At 37.5% G+C, this 10,118-nt stretch overlaps 1 protein-coding gene across 1 annotated transcript in view; it reads left to right on the plus strand.

Moving 5' to 3' along the window:
* VEZT (vezatin, adherens junctions transmembrane protein) overlaps positions 1-10,118 on the plus strand; it is a 90,832-nt gene that overhangs the window by 24,986 nt on the left and 55,728 nt on the right. The window lies entirely within an intron of this gene.

Raw genomic sequence — 10,118 nt, forward strand, 5'->3', positions numbered from 1 at the left:
ACCCTACAGTGCTACACCAGGACTCCTGTAATAAGAAATTCAAAATAAAAAGTTCTTGGTCCTGTTAGTAGAGCACAGATTTATATAGGTGGACAGTTTTCATTAACAAAGTAACTTTTCAAGTATGGTACAATATCATGTTTCTGTATATGTTTTGCTCTTCATACTGCCTTTTCTGTTTGTAGCTAGTGTGTCTGAGTTTTTTCTGTTGCATTTAGTGTTTAACATGTTGTTGTTAAGTGCCATCAAGTCGATAACATGTAGCATTTGAAAAATAGTTGGTGTTTTGCCAGCCCTAATAATCTAGGTTGGTTTTTAGGGGGGTTCTTTTTGGAGTGGGTGGGTAGATCTAAGGAGTAAGAGTCAGGGTTGGAGTCATGGTGTGGTACTATATGACAAGCACAGTACTGCTAAATGACAGGTCTGTGATTCAGGTTCACCAGTCACTCCTTAGAAACCCTATATGGCATCATTATGAGGTGAAACTGACTCTAGGCACTTAAAAAAAGCAGTGATGGTAATGGTGGTATGCTGTGGAGTGGTTTCTGACTCAGTGACCCTGCATTAGGGTTTCCAAAGCTATAAATCTTTACTGACGGAGGCACGCCTGGTAGTTTCAAACAGCTGACCTTGAGGTTAGCAGTCTGATTTGTAAGTACTACACTACAAGAACAGAAATAGTACTGGGGGGTTTTGGCTCCGATGAGAGATTTTTTTCTTTAAGCTCAGTAATTCAGCTTTCCATTGTTTCAGTTCCATTTCTTTGTCCTTTCAGCATATTATATATTTCTGAAGTCTTAGTGTTAATCTTCAGGCTTTTTCATTGCTACTTTTGTATGGTTCCTGTTTTTTGAAAATTATTATGTCAGTTTGTTTCCTGAGTTTCTGCATATTTTTGTCTGTTTTCATTGAGGTTACCCTGTAATTTATTAATTTTTAAATTAATAATTTAGACCCTCTACAACAAGACACAAGAGACCAATTTATTAAATTTTACCCTGCTTAAAACAGTTTGTTTTATTTTGAAATCTACTTGACTTCCTTGCCATTTGGAGCTTCTGTATCTATACTATTCCCCCACTTTTGCTTTGTATCATTATCTGTTGATATCTCTGGTCTCTTATTTTTAGTCTGTTGTTTGTTTTACTTTAAATACTTAAATATCTGGATTGAGTCCTCGGTGGTGTTGTCATGTATGATAATCCTAGGTTGCTTTTTGCCTCTTGAAGGTTCTCAGTTCAAATGATTCCCTTTAATATTCTTTGTTCAGTTGGTCTGGTCATTACAAATTCCTTTAATTTCTGTTTATCAGGAAATGTCATAATTTTGTCATAATACTTGAGGGACAGCTTTGCTGGTATATGATTCTTAGTTTGCAATTTTTTTCTTTCACAGTTTTGTATATGTCATCCCATTGCCTTCTTGCTGAGAAATCAGAATTTAGTCTTACTGGTTCTCCTTTGTAGGTAACTTTTCATATTTTCCGAGCTGGATTTTTTTTCCTTTTCTGTGCTTTTGGAAAGTTTTACTATGATATGTCTTTATAGAAATATCATCTGCCCAAATCTATGCATCGTTGTGAGTGTAATTCCTTTTGCCTGCACATATTTGTTAATCTTGCCTTCATGCCTATGTGTATATCCGCTTGTAGACTGATGTTTGTTAGTTTGTTAGTTATGCAGAATTATATATGTCATAGTGTGTATCTTTGTTTTCTGTAAGTCTTGTGCTCCTGTGTCTTTCTTTTATTTAGTTACATTGTGTCCATCACTCGCTTATTGTATGTTGCTTTTCCTTTCACCCAAATTAATACTTGTCTGCTTGTCTGCTATCTAATTAGTAAGGAGCTCTGGTAGCGTAGTGGTTACGAATCGGGCTGCGAACCTTAAGGTCAGCGGTTCAAAACTACCAGCTGCTCCGCGGGAGAAAGATGAGGCTTTCTACTCCCGTAAAGATTTACACCCTCGGAAACCCTGTACAGGGTAGGGTCGCTATGGGTCGGAACCGACTTGACAACAACAATCTAATTAGTAAATTTTTCTTTCCATTCCTTCTCTCTCATTCTTGATGACCATCAAATACTTATTTTTTTATTCTGTATTTGAACCTTTCATTGACTTAGTACAATAGTGGACTTAAACAATATTTGTCCTTTTGTGATTGACTTTGTTCCATTCAGCATAATGCCCTCCAATGAGCCCTGGTGTTGTACCATAGGATAAGCACTGGACTGCAAAGTTGGTTTGAACTGTTAGCTTGGCAGTTCAAGCTTACCAGCTGCTTCTTAGAAACCCTATACAGGGTCGACAGCACTTAACAACGACAGCAATGTCCTCCAAGTCCATCCATTTATGAGGTGTTTCATAAATCCTTGAATGCATTATATTCCGTTGTGTGTATGTACTATAGTTTGTTTATCTATTTGTCCAATGGATAAACAATGGGCATGTAAGTTATTTCCATCTCTATGCTATTGTGAATAATGCTACCAGGAACACAGGTGTACGTATATATGACTGTGCTATAGCTCTTATTTCTTTAGGGTACCAAGTGACATTTCTATTTCCATACTGTTTAAGGATGAAGCATACTGTTTTCCATTGCAGTTGCACCATATTTACAGTCCCACCAGAGGATTCTAAACTTTAGTAGCAGTTTTGCTTGGTCAATGAGTATATGCATTTGTAAATGTTTATAGATTTAAGGAGTCATGGTGGCATGGTGGGTTAAGCATTAGACTGCAAACCAAAAGGTTGACGATTCAAACCCACCAGCCACTGCTCTGGAAAGAGGTGAGGCTGTGCGCTCCAGTAATGATTTGCAGCCTCGGAAACCCAGCAGGGTAGCTATAAGTCAGAATCAACTCAACGGTAGTGGATTTGGTTTTGGATTTTTATGTACTCCCACTAATAATGTATGAAGTATCTGTTTTCCCTCATCCTTTCCAACACTAAATATTATCAAACTAATTATTTTTGCCAACTAATAGATAAAAAATTATATCCCTGCTTTATTTTGAATATCTTCTATCCAGGATGCAATCTAATATTTTCATTTTTATGAGCTTATTAGAATTTTTTTTCTTTATGCTCTTCACCCATTTTTAGTTTTTAAAAATCTTTTGTTTATTGATTTATATGTTGTTGTTGTTGTCATGTGCTGTGGAGTCAGTCCTGACTCATAGCGACCCTGTATCGGGTTTCCGAGGCTGTAAATCTTTACAGGAGCAGAAAACCTCATCTTTCTCCCATGGAACAGCTGATAGTTTCGAACTGCTGACCTTAAGGTTCGCAGCCCAATTTGTAACCACTACGCTACCAGAGCTCCTTTATTGATTTATACAGGCTTATTTTAAATTCGAGAAATTAGCTTTATCATATGTTGGCCATATTTTCTCCAGTTTCATGAAAGTTGTTTTAAAAAATGCAGTGTTCTTATTAAAATCTTACAATTGAATTATAGTTCACCTGAAGCAAAATAAAGTAATTGGGAATAATAAGGTAATTGAGAATAAATGTAGGTATTATCAGGAGAATTATACTGACCTATTTTGAATTTTCTGACTTAACCTAATAATAATTTTAAAAGTACAACTGCCTGAATTATTCAAATTACTGTTGGAAACCCTATACAGGGTCACTATGGTTAGAATCAACTTGATGGCACTTAACAACAACAACAAATGATACTGAATTTGGGAGAAAGATTTACAAGAACTAAAGAATTTTTTGTTGTCTATGGGAAATGTATGGGTTGGAGATAGCATATCATTTTGTACTGTTTGAATTTTTTATTTTAAAAGAAATAGTCTAAGCAGTATTTTATATATATACATACATATATATATACATACCATGAGCTTGAGCAGCTGTGTTTAGTTTTTTAAGGTGAAATAAGTTAATTTTTGTATATTCACAAGAGAAGATAGTGGCTGCAAACTGCAGTAACTATAGAGCTTGATGCATAGTAGGTGCTCAATGAATAGTTATCTAGTTAGTAATGAATGAAGAAATGATGATTCCAATCTAAGTTTCCCCTTTTCTAGCCAGATGATCTTTTCACTGGGATGCTATTGCATTTGCAAGGCAGAGCAGAGACTTTGTGAGGCACCAGAATCAGATTTTGCCTAGTTGTTGCAGAATACAAACTGCTTTGCTAAAGGATGCACAACTCTGAGATCAGCTTTTCTGGGAAAGGAAATTAGAGAGTCCAAAGAGTACACAAAGATTAGTGTGAAAAGAGCGTCCCAGCATTAGTCCAAGACAGGAGCAAGTGACCAGAAGGAAACATGGTAACACAGTCACCATAAAGCTGCCAACAAAAGCTAGCTGTGTCTTGGTCTGCCTAAAATGGAGGTGCTGGTTCAATCTATATTAAGATTTCCTAGAGTATTTATGCCTTCTTGGTGGTTCTTTGCCGTGGAGTCGGTTCCAACTCATAGCGACCCTGTACAGGGTTTCCCAGGCTATAAATCTTTACATGAGCAAAAAGCCTCATATTTCTACTGTGGAACAGCTGGTAGTTTCGAACTGCTGGCCTTGCGGTTCGCAGCCCAATTCATAACCACTATGCTACCAGAGCTCCTTTATGCATTCTTAGTATGTTCAAATCAGGATCCAAACAAGTTTCATATATTGCATTTAGGGGATTTTTTTCCTTTATTCTTTAACAGCTTTCTCTACCTCCTGCCTTTGTTATACCATTATTTGTTGAAGAAACTGGGTCATATGATCTGTAGAATTTCTCATACTGTGAATTTGGCTGATTGCAAAGAATAAAATGGCATTTGATATAGGACAAATTTCAATATTTTAATTTACCACATTTTGGGGGTCTTTTTTCTTAGAGAACATCTTGAATTTTTATTTTGCCACCTGAACTTGTTTAAGTACCCCATAACAATCTCATTTTATTCATATGGAAGCTGAGTATAAGAGGAAAATTTCCAGTACTGTAACAACCTGGAAATTATTCGATCACTCAGCATTTTCCTTTTTGAAAGCCTGATACACCGTAACCTTATCAGGAATTTCATAGCATGAGACTTTTTTAGCAAGGACCTCACCGATTTTATTTTGTTTTATCCTTTGTGCCTGAACATTGCCTGATACATAGATGTCTAACAAGGATTTATTACTGAGTGAATTGCCTAACTTACTTACCTTTCACCTTTCCTTATCTGGTTCTAGAGCCTGAAAGTTTGCAAACTGTCTTATTTGTAAGGGTTTAAAGCAGGACATCCTGATGTGGTGCTGTGGGTTAATGTACTGGTTTTAGGTTGGTTTGAATCTTAAGTTTTAACACTTCAAGCTTACCAGCCGCTCCTGAGAAACCTTATACAGGGCCACTAGGAGTAAGAATCTACTCAGTGGCACTTAACAACAAGAAAGAAGTTTAGAAGAAAGAAGCCAAGGAAAGCATTTTACAAATCACCTGTTTTTCACTAATCTTCCTTTTTAAATGTAAACCAAGAGTAATACAACTGACTTTTTACAAGTGCACCATATATCTTGCAGAAAGTAAACAGTGCATTAAATGAGAGTTTCTGTCTAATATATCCATTACTGTTGGGTTTGGTATTCATATGGTGGCGGGACATGAAATTCCAGATAGTCTAGGACTTCAACAAGTCATTTTCTTAAAGTGCTTATTGAACAAAAAATTTGGGGTTTCCTGTCTATTTTTGTTTGTTTTTCTTGTAAAAATATGTTTCAGCCTTCAGAACACTCTTAGCACAACCAAAAGCTCTTGGCTCCTTTCATTTAGCAAAATTCTTTCTGGTGTTATGATGTGTATTTTCTGTCAGCTGAAATTTACAGGAATAGTGAACCACAAGGATTTCCTGAGGAGAAGCTCCCACATGCTGTGTCTTAGGTTTCTCATATTTCTTTTGGCAGTAGTAACGTTCTCTACTACTACTAAATTATAGTTTGAGTCCAGAGCTAATAAGTTCTCTTCAAAAAACAACATAACTAAAAACATTTGTGGTACTTTTTGTTTGAACCAAGGCAAAAAGTTACAACATAATAGAGAAAATTGTGTGTTACCACCTTACTCTGCCTTGCCCTCCACAAAAAAATAAATAAATGTAGACTCTCTTTCTAAAGCTATCATTAACCTATAATGATATTCACTACTGCTAGCCTCGTGGTTTATGAGTTGGGCTGCTAACTGCAAGGTCAGCAGTTCGAATCTACCAGCCACTCCAGGGATAAAGATGAGGCTTTCTGCTCCCATAAGATTTATAGCCTCAGAAACCCTGTGTAGGGTCAATATGAGTCAGAACTGACTCCATGGCACATAACCACCACCATAGGATAAGTACTGAACTGCTAACTTCAATGTCAGCTTTTCAAACCCACCAGCCACTCCTTGGGCAAAGGATGGAGTCTTTATGCTCCTGTAAAGATAGCCTTAATTTTTAGCTAAGCAATTGATATGTCACACCACAGAATGATCAACCATTTGAGACCAAAAGGGCAGCATTTACCTGAAGACAAAATTCAGAGAGATGGAGAAAGAAGTGGGGGCATAAACTAGAAACAAGGGAGAAACTGGCATAAGTGAAGTTACACTGAGAGGATTCTAATGGAGAGGAAGCAAAGTATATGATTCGTTGAATGTAAAATGGATGGTGTACTCTGTAAACATCCACTCTATTCACTATAAAAAGTTATCAAAGAAAAGAAAAAACATCCAACAAATCCAAATTAAGGGACATTCTACAAAGAACTGAAAATAAGCGCTGCACTGTGAACCACAAGGTCAGCAGTTTGAGCCCACCAGCTGCAACTTGGGAGAAAGATGAAGCTGTCTGCCTCTGTAACTCTTCAGGAGAAAGATGAGGCTTTCTGCTCCTGCCAAGATGTACAGCTCAGAAACCCTGAATAGTATCAAGTATCACTAGGAGTTGGAACTAACTTGACATCACTTAACAACAATGCTCAAAATGCTAGCCCTGAAAGACAAAAACAGATTGAGGACTGTTGTAGATTGGAGGAGAGAAGTGTCCTGGTGGCATGATGATTAAGAGCTTGTCTGCTAAATGAAAGCTCAGTGGTTCAAATCCAATAGCTGTTCCATGCAAGAAGGATGTGGCAGTCTGCTTCCCAACCAAACCCATGCCATCACATAGATTCCAACTCATCACCACCCTATAGTACAAAGTAGAACTGCCCTGTAGGAGTTCCAAGATCATAAAATGTTACAGAGGCAGACAGCTTCATCTTTCTCCCAAGTTGCAGCTGGTGGGGTTTAACTGTCAACCTTGCAATTTATAGCTTAACTGTTCCCTTAAGATTACAGACTTGGAAACCCTGTTGGTCATCTCTTCATAAACCCTATATAGGGTTCCTATGAATTAGGACCAATTCAACGATACTTAACAACAAAAACAACTCTGTTCTACAGTGTTGCTATGAATCAGAATTGACTAGATGGCAGCAGGATAAGGAATCATGACAACAAAATGCAGTGTGGGATTCCAGATTGAATCTCAGATCGGAAAAAGGACAGTAGTGAGGAAACTAGTCAAATTCTATTTAAGATCTGTAGAGTAGTCAATAATATCAGATCATGATGAATTTTCTGGTTTTAATAACTGCAAGTGTTATACAAGTTGCTAACATTCAGCAAACTGGGTGAAGGCTATATGGGAACGCTGATATCTTTCAAAGTTTTCTGTAAGTCTAAAATAATTTCCAAAAAAAAATAGTTAAAAAAAAACACAAAAAACAACATAGATCTTTAAAAGATACACATTAATAGATTAGAAAAAAATTAGAAAAAAATTGGGAGTTAGAAAAAAATTAGATCCCTGGAAGAGATCAATCCCAGAAGGGTTAAAAAAAACAAACCTGGACCCACAGATACCTTCGGGAACAGACCAGGGATGCTCAGGCTACGAGTGTGGAGAAAAGGGAGAATGTGGACTTCCCTGAGAGCACAGCAAAACAAACCTCACCAAAGGATCTGGAATGCACAGGTTTTCCAACTTATGCCATAAAAGAAGGATTTGCTAAAAAACTGAAAAAGATTTATAGCTTCAGAAACCCTATACAAGGTCAATGAGTCCATCAATTCAATGACAGTGGATTATGTGACAAATTGAAATTTGTGTTTTTATGTGTGTAAGCCTGTTGTTGTTGGAGCCCTGGTGTGGCGCTGTGGGTTAATGCGCTAGATTGCAAAGCTGTTTGAACTGCAAGGTTGATAGTTCAAGCTCACCAGCTAGCTGCTCCTTGGAAACCCTAGCTATACAGGGTCACTATGGGTCGGAACTGACTCGATGGCACGTAACAACAACAAGCCTGTTGTTGTTAAGTGCTGTCAAGTCAGTTCCATTTCATAGCGACCTTGTGTACAACAGAGTGAAACATTGCCTGGTCTTGTGCCATCCTCACAATTGTTGCTATGTTTGAGACCATTCTGGGAGCCACAGTGTCTACATCTTCTCGAAGGCCTTCTCTTTTTCATTGAACCCTCTACTTTGTCAAGCAGGATGTCTTTTTCTAGTCACTGGCCCTTCCTAGTAACATGTCTGATGTACGTGTAATGAAATCTCACTATCCTCACTTCTAAAGAGCATTCTGACTCTACTGTCTCTCAGATAGTTTTGCTTATTCTTCTGGCGGCGGTGGTGGTGGTGGTGTTGGTGTGTCGTGGAGTCAGTTCTGACTCATAGAGAACCTGTATAGGGTTTCCAAGGCTGCAAATCTTTACAGAAGCTGAAAACCTCATCTTTTACCTATGGAACAGCTGGTAGTTTCCAAGTGCTGACCTTCATCCAAACTCGCAAGCACTATGCTACCAGAGGTTCTTATTATATTCAGTATTCTTCACCATCACCATGATTCAAACGCATCAATTCGTCTCTAACTTTCCTTATTCATTGTTCAGTTTTCACATACATATTGTTGTTGTTAAGTGCCTTAAAGTCCTTTCAGACTCACTGTGACTCTGTGTAGGGTTTCCAGGGAGCAGCAGGTGAGTTTGAACTACCAATTTTGCAGTCCACTGCTTATCCTGCAGTGCCACACCAGGAGTCCTTATTTTGGATTGCTGTTGTTAAGTGTTGTCCAGTCAATTATGTATGGCTCATAGCAACCCTGTATATAGGGTCCCCCAGCACCGTCCAGTGCTGATCCTACAGTGCCACACCAAGAGTCCTTATTTTGTATAATGTAGTATATCTGACAGTGTTACGTTTGCAGTCAAACTTATCAGTCTTTTCTGCTTTTGCTATCTGACTGAACTTGTTTCCTTATCTGTGAAATGAGAAAATGGGACTCATAATAATAATCATATTTTGAACAAGTTTTTGTGAAAGTTAACTGCACTGATGCAAGTGAAATGTTGTTATACTCTTACTATAGCTGTTTTCCCTTCTTGTTATTTTTCTCCAACACTTAGCATACAGGTTTTTAAAAATATTAAATATTTTGGTAAGTAGAATAAAGGTTTATTTTTTAAAATGTCACCAACTTTAGTCATTTCCAACTTTAGTTATTTTAAGGACTAAAGGTGCCCCTAATCTAATATATTCAATAACCACATGCATGCAAAAGGAAGGCAAAAAGACAAAAGGAAGACAGAAGAATTGATGCCTTTGAATTATATGATATTGTGGAGTAATATTGAATATACCATGAACTGCCAGAGAAATGAACAAATCTGTCTTAGGAGAAGTAGAGCAGCTCCTTAGAGTGAGGATAGCAAAACTTCATCTTATGGACTTTGGTCATGTTGTCAGGATGGACATTACGTTTGGTAGATGGTTGGCAAAAAAGAGGGAAACTCTCAGAGATTCTTTGACACAATGGCTATAACACTGGGCTCAAACATAACAATGATTGTGAGGATGGCTCAGGACTAGGCACTGCTTCATTTTCTGTTGTCCATTGTGTGGCTATGAGTCGGAATGTACTCGATAGCACATAACAATAGTATAGTATAATCATTGTTTTAACTCTTCTTGGCTTCAAGTAACAGCTGTTTTTCATTGATGCTATTTAGGAACAGGTTAGAGCCAGCATGGGCTGTTTTAAAGCAGAAGGCTTTAAGACTAAAAATTTGGGCAAAGAGATTGCTTAACAAATCTATTTCTGTTCCTATATTCA

This window comes from Chrysochloris asiatica, unplaced genomic scaffold (genome assembly GCF_000296735.1).
Source record: "Chrysochloris asiatica unplaced genomic scaffold, ChrAsi1.0 scaffold00174, whole genome shotgun sequence".
Taxonomy (NCBI): Eukaryota; Metazoa; Chordata; class Mammalia; order Afrosoricida; family Chrysochloridae; genus Chrysochloris; species Chrysochloris asiatica.